We start from the raw sequence: 9,007 nt of genomic DNA, 5'->3' as shown, positions 1-9,007 counted from the left end.
GAAGTTGAAAGGCACTACACTGCAAATGGCGGCGGGTGATTTGGCTTGGTTGAAAGGCACTTCTTACTGCAAATGGTGGCTTGGGTGCTTTGGCTTGAGGTTGAAAGGCACTACTTACTGCAAATGGTGGCATGAAGTTGAAAGGCACTACTTACTGCAAATGGTGGCGGGTGCTTTGGCTTGAAGTTGAAAGGCACTACTTACTGCAAATGGCAGCTTGGTTTCTTTGGCTTGATGTTAAAAGGCACTATTGCAAATGCACTTCCTGTTTGCACTTTATATTGATTTTAGATAAAACGCTACCACTTACGGCTGTGATTTTTGGCCATCTTACTCAGCCCCCCCTCTGCTGAGCAGGTGCAGAGAATTCTTCCCATCAATGAAAAATAAAAGTGTTATTAATGTTTAAAAGATGTTGAGAATCTCTCTCCTGTCAATCACGCCCTGAAAGCCACACCTTTTCCGGTGGAAGGGGGAGGGGTTATAAAACCCGTAAGTGTGAGTGTGGCTCAATCTCTGCATGATAGGGGAGGGAGAGGTCATGACTCTGTCTGAGCTGTGAATCAACTGAACACACTGAATGTCTACCGAACTGTGAGTTTGGTGTTTTGTGTGGTTTTCTGGTGGTTTCACCTTGCATGAAATGGTATGAAGCTGCATTTGAATTTGGTGGCCTTGGACCCTGCTTGAAGTGGAATAAAACTGCACTGAATTTGGTGGCCTTGCACCCTGCATAAAGTGGTATGAAACTGCACTTGTATTTGGTGGCCTTGGATCCAGCTTGAAGTGGTATGAAACTGCACTTGAATTCGGTGGCCTTGAACCCTGCTTGAAGTGGTTGAAACTGCACTTGAATTCGGTGGCCTTACACCCTGCTCATAGTGGTAAGAAACTGCACTTGAATTTGGTGGCCTTGAACCCTGCTTGAAATGGTAGGAACATGGATTTGAATTTGGTGGACTTGCACCCTGCTTGAAATGGAATTTCAAGGAATAGTCATGAGTCAACTGCCAGCCCACCAGCCGTGAGTGAGCTGCCAGCAGATCAGGCTTGAGGGACTGAGCTGCCACCCCAAGAACCCATACCAGCACTCCAGAAAGCCCCCCCCACTGGCCACCAATATTGGAATTGGTGGAGAGGTGGAATATTGCGTCGAGGGACCAGCCCTCCCGTGTGAACATGGGACCCAACGGGTCCCACTTAGTCTTACATCCTAAAATGCATCACCTTGCACCTGTTGGGATTAAATTCCATATGCCATTGTTCTGCCCGACCTACCACCTGATCAATTATACGCTAAGGTAAAAACATCCTCTTCACTATCAATAATGGGCGGCACGGTGGCGCAGAGGTAGAGTTGCTGCCTTACAGCGCTTGCAGCGCCAGAGTTTCGGGTTGGATCCTGACTTTGGGTGCTGTCTTAATGGAGTTTTTGCGTTCTCGCCGTGACGGCGTGGGTTTTCTCAGAGATCTTCGGTTTCCTCTCACACTCCAAAGACGTACAGGTTTGTAGGTTCATTGGCTTGGTATAGGTGTCAATTGTCCCTAGTGTGTGTAGGATAGTGTTCGTGTGCGGGGATCGCTGGTCAGTGCGGATTCAGCCTGGTTCCGCGCTATGTCTCTAAACTAAACTAAAACTAAAAAAAAACACACATTTTTATGTCATCTGCAAGAGTTACGATAAGACTGGTTGCAGTTTGACAATAGGAAAGAAAAATAGTTGTCTGAAAAACTGATTCAGCTCTCAACATGCTGTAATCATCAGAATATTACTAGATATAAAATATCTAAGCAAAGAGCCTTGAAAGCAAAAAAATACTCTGTCGTTTGTCAGTGGTTTAAATGCAGAAGTGGGTATAGAAACATAGAAATATAGAAATCTTTCATGTATCTTTCATTTACCACTGATCTTGCCAGTTGCCTTGACTCAAATCCTATGAATGGGATCCTATGAATGGGATTCAGGGTGCCCTGTTAGTGGCAGTAGATTCCCACAACCTGTTGTAATTTGCAGCAGCTCTCTGCATCTCTGAGAGATGTTACCCCTTAGATCTGAAGAAAATTGGCAGCAACGTTAGATTTTTCCCGAGGAAGATGTGAACATTGTAAATCTGCTTCTAGGATCATTTGCCATGGATTTCTGCATTGATTCTTTTGGTCTCATTGTATCATGAGAGAATCTAGCAGGTGGATGTTCTGTTTACAATTACACCCTTCTCATAACAACATGAGAATGCTTCGAAGTACAGTTCTAATGGGCCTGTCCCACTTAGGTGATTTTTCAGGTGACTGCCAGCGACTGTCAAGTCGTAGCAGGTCGCTGAAAAACTGGCGACTGGAACAGCGACTGTCAGAGTGGAACACACACACACACACACACACACATACACACATTGCTTCCTTCACCAGCCAGTTATGCAGGCGGGGGACAGGGCAAGCGGGGGGAGCGCTGTCTGAGTGAAACTCATACTGTGCAAATCAATGTGATACAGACACACACCATGATGAACAGGAAGGTTGGCGCTGTAATTAAGATGGTGAAAGCACAGTGGACAGGAAGGGTCACTCAAGTCCTTCAAAAGAGGGCAGCGGGAGGCGGGGGAGCGGGGATGAGGGGGGGGGGGGGAGAGGGGGGGAGAAGGGGGAGACAGGGAGGGAGAATGAGTGGAGACAACTTTTAAGAAGCCAGAGATACACGACTGTGAAGCTCGGCGGACATTGACATTACCGCCACACGAGATTGAACAATAACGGTCGGTTATCCTTGGTTCTGAAAACTATTGCTTACGTTTTTTTTCCCAATGAGCCAATAAAATTCACTGGTCAACCTACAACCTACGAGAACCTACAACAACCTACGACCTCCTGGCGACACACTACCACTACACCTACGGCACGAGAATTCTCGCTACTCTCCATGGCAGCTTCATTCTGGTCGCCGCTAATTTTTCACCATGAAGGCGACTCCCCGGCAACCACCCGCGAACATGTAGTCTCATGAAAGTAAATACTGTAGTCGCCTAAAAAGGTCACCTAAGTGGGACAGGCCCATAAATCTCCAGGAGAGATTTAATAGGCTGGTTCTCACTGGGGCATGGTTGGGGGGGGGGGGGTTGAGGTTTATTCCAGGAGCCTTTTTATTTATCATCTATTTTCTAAGATTCAGTATTCAACAACGTGGCATAAATATCCTTGGGTCGATCACAAACCCATTGACCATCTGACCACTAATTTCTAAAGGTGCTTGTTGAGTATGAGGCAAAGGGGTTGATACAATATTTACTTTCATGAGACATCCGGTGAACAAATGGAGGAGCACCCATGTCTGAAAGAAGTAGTAAAGGAGGAAATTCTCGCGGAAGTGAGAAACTGTGAGGCAGCACGCACAGGCTCAAAAATCCAGCTGCTCCAACATATGGTAAAAGAATGTCTTCACTAAGAACTCATGCATGTCAATGGCCCTGAAGTAATTGCCAATGGTATATCAGGAAATCAACGTTGATAAAATGTTAAAATTGGAACAGATTTTGGAATTAGACAACCTACATTTTGACGGATGTCTTTATAACGGATTTTGGTCATCGGGGATGGACCTACCGCAGCATGCCTGGCTCACACCACCTCCCCAGTTGCTTACAGCCCCGGCTACCCACGCTACACTCGGCTGCCCATGCCACCTCTGGGTGCCGGCACTATGTGCTCCCTGGCCACCTACAGTCCCGGCTGCTGATACCCCCCTGGTTTGCCCTGCCAAACCGGCCATTTACATCCCCGGCTGCCCACGCCATCTCCAGCTCACACCATGGGCTCCCCGGCCGCTTACAGTCCCGGCAGCTGATGCCACCGCAAGCTAGCATCTCTACCCTGGCGGCATACAGCCCTGGCTGCCCATGCCACCCCCTGCTCGCACCACCAACCTCTGGTCACTTCCACACCGCGCTTGCCGCTGCCAATACCAGCATTACCGCCAACCCTTACCCGCACTCCGGCCACCCGCGGGCAGTGACCATTGACTCTACCGATCCTTGCCTCTCCCCCAGCCGCCAGCGGGCCAGGGACATCAACACTGATAATACCTTATTTATAGCGTGTGCGGAAGTGGCGTTGAAGTACAAGAAGCCGAAGCAAAGAGGTGGAAGCCAAATAACTGAACGGAAACGATGCCGAAACGATAAATAACCGTAAGCATATGAAGCTGAAACGCCAACTAACCGAAAGGGTGGGACACCTAAAAGTCAACTAACCGAAAGGCTGCGTCACTTAAAAGCAAACTAACCAAAAGGTCGCTCTGCCGAAACGGCAAATAACCGAAAGGTTGCGTCGCCTACAAGCCAATTAACTGAACGGCCGCTGTGCCGAAAAGTCAAATAACGGACATGACGTCGCCGGGCACATGTCAGCGATTGGTCCAGACCCCCGCGTCCATCACATCACTGGCCGATGGAGATGGGAGGGTCGGGATAATTTTCCCACACAAGCCATAGGTGACTGGGCACTCTGAACCCAAGCACCAAGTTGTAAGCGGTCCATGTGAAAGGATAGCACCTACCAACAATGAAGGCACTATGAAACCAGCTGCCGCAAGCCCTTCCCACAGGACGGGGTTTTAACTCGGCATTAAAAATCAAAAAATAGTTACATTGATTTAAAAACAAAAATGTTACATGTATAAATAGTTCTTACATTTGGAACCTGGTTAATTAAGTGGTGGGATTATTTCCCTGTCCTAACTATGCCTTTGCTTTAGCCGGTGGTCACATCCATTCCATCCCACCCTCACAAAGATGTGAGATTTCATTAAGAGCACACTTGGATGAATAGATGTAAGCGGCATGTGAAGCGTCTCTTCCATGAAGTCGATTAAACGAGACACATGTCACACCAACGATAGACACAAAAAGCTGGAATAACTCAGCGGACCAGGCAGCATCTCTGGAGAGGAATGGGTGGCGTTTCGGGTCGAGACCCTTCAGACTCAGTCTTCAGGTCTGAAGAATGGTCTTGACCCGAAACGTCACCCATTCCTTCTCTCCAGAGATGCTGCCTGGTCTGCTGAGTTACTCCAGCTTTTTGTGTCCATCTTCGGTTAAAACAGTTTACAGATTATCTGGTGTTTTGTGCGTGGGAGCTTGTTGTGTGCGTTACGCAGGCAATCAGACGATAATAAATAAAACATGCTTCTTGTTGTCAGGAGGAGATAAAGTTGTCACGCACACTTGTCATCAGCCCACCAGGGAAGTTGTGCCCCCCCCCCCATGTTTTAAAAGCAATTTATTATCGCTGCCAACGTCCGAGCTATCTGTCCCCGCGGCCGGGGGTGAATCACCCTGGTGTGGGTATCGGGGGGTAATGGTGGTGCATCGCGGTCAGTGACTCTGGGTGGGCAGAGGGACCAGCCTGTCCCACACCTCTGCTCCACATGATGCTGCCGACACACAACCCGTCACAATGCAGCCGCACGGGGAAGACGAGGCAGAGGGCGACCGTGGCCGTGGCAGAGTGTGGGTTGTCCCGAGGGATGCGCTCCTTCGGCCGCTTACAACTTGGTGCTTGGGTTCAGAGTGCCCAGTCACCTATGGCTTGTGTGGGGAAATGACCCCCACCCTCCCGTCTCCACTAGCCAGTGATGTGATGGACGCGGGGGTCTGGACAAGTTTCACCCCCCGGCAACATCATGTCAGTTATTTGACTTTTCGGCAGAGCGGCCTTTCGGTGAGTTTGCTTTTAGGTGATGCAGCCTTTCGTTTAGTTGGCTTTTAGGCTTCCCGCCCTTTTCGTTAGTTTGCATTTAGGCGTCCCACCCTTTTCGTTAGTTGGCATTTCGGCTTCGTACATTTTTGGTTATTTGGCGTTTCGGTTTCATTTCCGCTCGGTTATTTGGCTTCCACTTCTTTGCTTCAGCTTCTCATCCTTTGATGCCACCTCCGGGTACCATTTATATATAGGTTTGAAGAAGGGTCTCTACCCAAAACATCACCCATTCCTTCTCTCCGGAGATGCTGCCTGTCCTGCTGAGTTACTCCAGCATTTTCATAACACCTTATTCGGTTACAGCGAACACAATTCCCCCTCCCACCCACAGTCCATTGTACCAGGGGTTTACTGCATAGTAGCTCTAATAAACATAATTGAATAAAATTAAAGTCATATCATTACAGAATTTAGGCCATGAAGATGGTCTCTGTTTCTTTTGTTGTCTGGGCACTATTTGGCTGTAATTTTCTCTGTGGTACAAGCTTGGCTCAGCTATACTTAGAAGACTGACAGCACATACATGACTTGAGCATGTAACGAACATGTAGAATGTGGAGTTTATGACCTCAGTCTATGAGCAATGCAGATTTGATACCAAATAGGCATCCGCTGATCCAACCAACAAGAAGGGTCTCGACCCGAAACATAACCTATTTCTTCTCCCCAGAGATGCTGCCTGACCCGCTGAGTTACTCCAGCATTTTGTGTCTACCGTCGTTCCAGTCAACACCTTGGGTTAACCGTTGGCAGTGAAGTCAGCATTTGGCAATAGTTGGAACCATTTTCCCATTTTAAAAGGGATTATTAGTTTATATGTTGTAATTGTACCCACCTCTGCCACTTCCTCTGGGAGCTCCATATGGACAGTGCTGAAGTTTCAGATGTCTCGAGCAACCGTTGATGCTATAGGTTTACTTAGATTTATCCTAATTCCCTTGATGCCAGTTACAAGGTTTTTGGTAGCTATCCCTTTGCAGTGCTCCATTACATGGAGAATGAGAGGGCTACCTTCATCTTCTGAACTGGGGAAAGATCTTGTGTTCAAGAGCCATGTTGCTTGAATTTTTCTGTTGCAATTTTGAAGGGGAATTTTAGTAAGTGTCTCGAATCCTGTGGTTTTAAAGACATAATTTCACTTTTATTCCAATTTATTCTATATCCTGAAAAAGAGCCGAATTCCTCAATTAGTGTTAATAAGGTGGGTATACTCGTTTGTGTATTAGTAATATATGAAAGGATATCATCAGCGTATAATGAAATTTTATTCTTTGAGTCCTTAGTGTTATATCCGTGAATATTCGGGTGCTTTCTAATCTTTTCGGCCAGCGGTTCTATCATAAGGGCAAATAGCAATGGTGATAAGGCACAACCTTGCCTATTACCCCTTGATAAGTAAAATTTTGGAGATAGCATATTGTTAGTTAATATTCTTGCCATAGGTCTATCGTAAAGTAGTTTAACCCATCTAATAAAATTCTCTCCCGTATTAAATTTTTGGAGTACCTTGTATAAATACTGCCATTCTACCTGATCAAATGCCTTCTCTGCATCCAGCGTAACAACTGAAATATCTTCATTGTCCTCATTGTGAGAGTACATTATATTGAAAAGCCTTCTCAAATTATTAAATGGGTATTCAAATTACGAGAAGACACAAATCATTATTTAGTGCCAATTTTATGCCACTATTAAATAAACTGAATGATATGATTAAATTTTGGAAAACGCCCCCACTCTCATTGATAGGTAGAATTAACGCTATAAAAATGACTTTCTTACCACAATTAATATATTTGTTTCAAGCGATCCCAATATATATTCCAAAATACTTTTTCAAAAAACTAGATTCTACTATCACTAATTTTATATGGGATTACAGAGCAAACAGAACTCAACAAAAGCATTTGTGTAAATCTAAAGAAGTTGTGGGTTTATCATTACCTAACTTTATGTATTACTACTGGGCAGTGCATATTAAGAGCATAATGTACTGGTTGGATGGTTCCACTCAGCAGTTGGAGTGGATAAGAATGCAGAAAGAGGAGTGCTATCCGTACGATATAGGAACGATCTTGCTCTCACTGATAAAATTGAATAGTATAATATATAAGAAGAACCCAATTATTCACAATACAATAAGAATTTGGAAACAAATAAAAGTATCCTTGAAATTAAATAATCTATCAGTACTAACCCCACTATTGAACAACCCCGCATTCAAACCATCTCTCATCGACAAAACATATCAACAATGGGATAGACTGGGGATTAGGAAAGTAAGGGATATGTATGAATTGGGCAAACTGTTATCATTTCAACATTTAAAATTAAAATTTAAACTGAAGGATAATCAATATTTTAAATATATACAGATATGTGACTTGATGAAGAAATATACACATAGATTTCAAACTATATTTTTAGACCCTTTAGAAGAAGCAATGAATATTAAGGCTGATTCACAAAAACTAATATCATACTTTTATAATAATATATTAAATAGAAAATTACCCTCAACAGAAGCACTAAGAGGAGATTGGGAACATGAGCTAATGATAAAGATCTCGAAGGATAGATGGGAAAAGTATCTGATGAACACACATAATTGTTCTATTAATGCAAGACATAATTTAATTCAATTCAAATTATTACATAGACTATATTATTCAAAAACGAGGTTGAATAAATTTTATCCAAACGTCTCTCCCAGATGCGATAAATGTTTGTTTCAAAACGCTAATATAACACATTCATTTGTAGGATGGACAAAGATGAATAAATTTTGGAGCGATATATTTGATATATTTACAAAGCTTTTCAAGTCAAGACTAGAACCTAAAACGGAATAGATTATATTTGGAATAATAGTAGAAGATATCAATTTAAATAAAGACCAAAATGTTTTTTTTAATTATGGGTTCATAATTGGAAAGAAATTGATACTTAAATCTTGGAAAAATGCAGCCATACCAACTGTTAAAATGTGGATTAGGAATATGATGGACATAGCACGCCTTGAAGAAATGAGACTCCGACTAATAGGTAAATATGACCAATTCTTAAGGAGTTGGTCTCCTTTCATCGACTTTTTGGATTCATGTGATGCAGCGGTATCGTAAAGATTGCTGATTTCAGTTCATGCCGTGGATAGATCTACATCTCCAAATACAGATTTGAAAATTTCTCTTTTAAGGGGCCTTCTCTCCTATTTCTACTTTCCACTTTTCTTTTTTTTATATACACACTTCACGTT

The sequence above is a fragment of the Amblyraja radiata genome, chromosome 19, assembly GCF_010909765.2.
Source record: "Amblyraja radiata isolate CabotCenter1 chromosome 19, sAmbRad1.1.pri, whole genome shotgun sequence".
NCBI lineage: Eukaryota > Metazoa > Chordata > Chondrichthyes > Rajiformes > Rajidae > Amblyraja > Amblyraja radiata.
The sequence above is the reverse complement of the archived record's forward strand: the minus strand, read 5'-3'. Positions refer to the sequence as shown.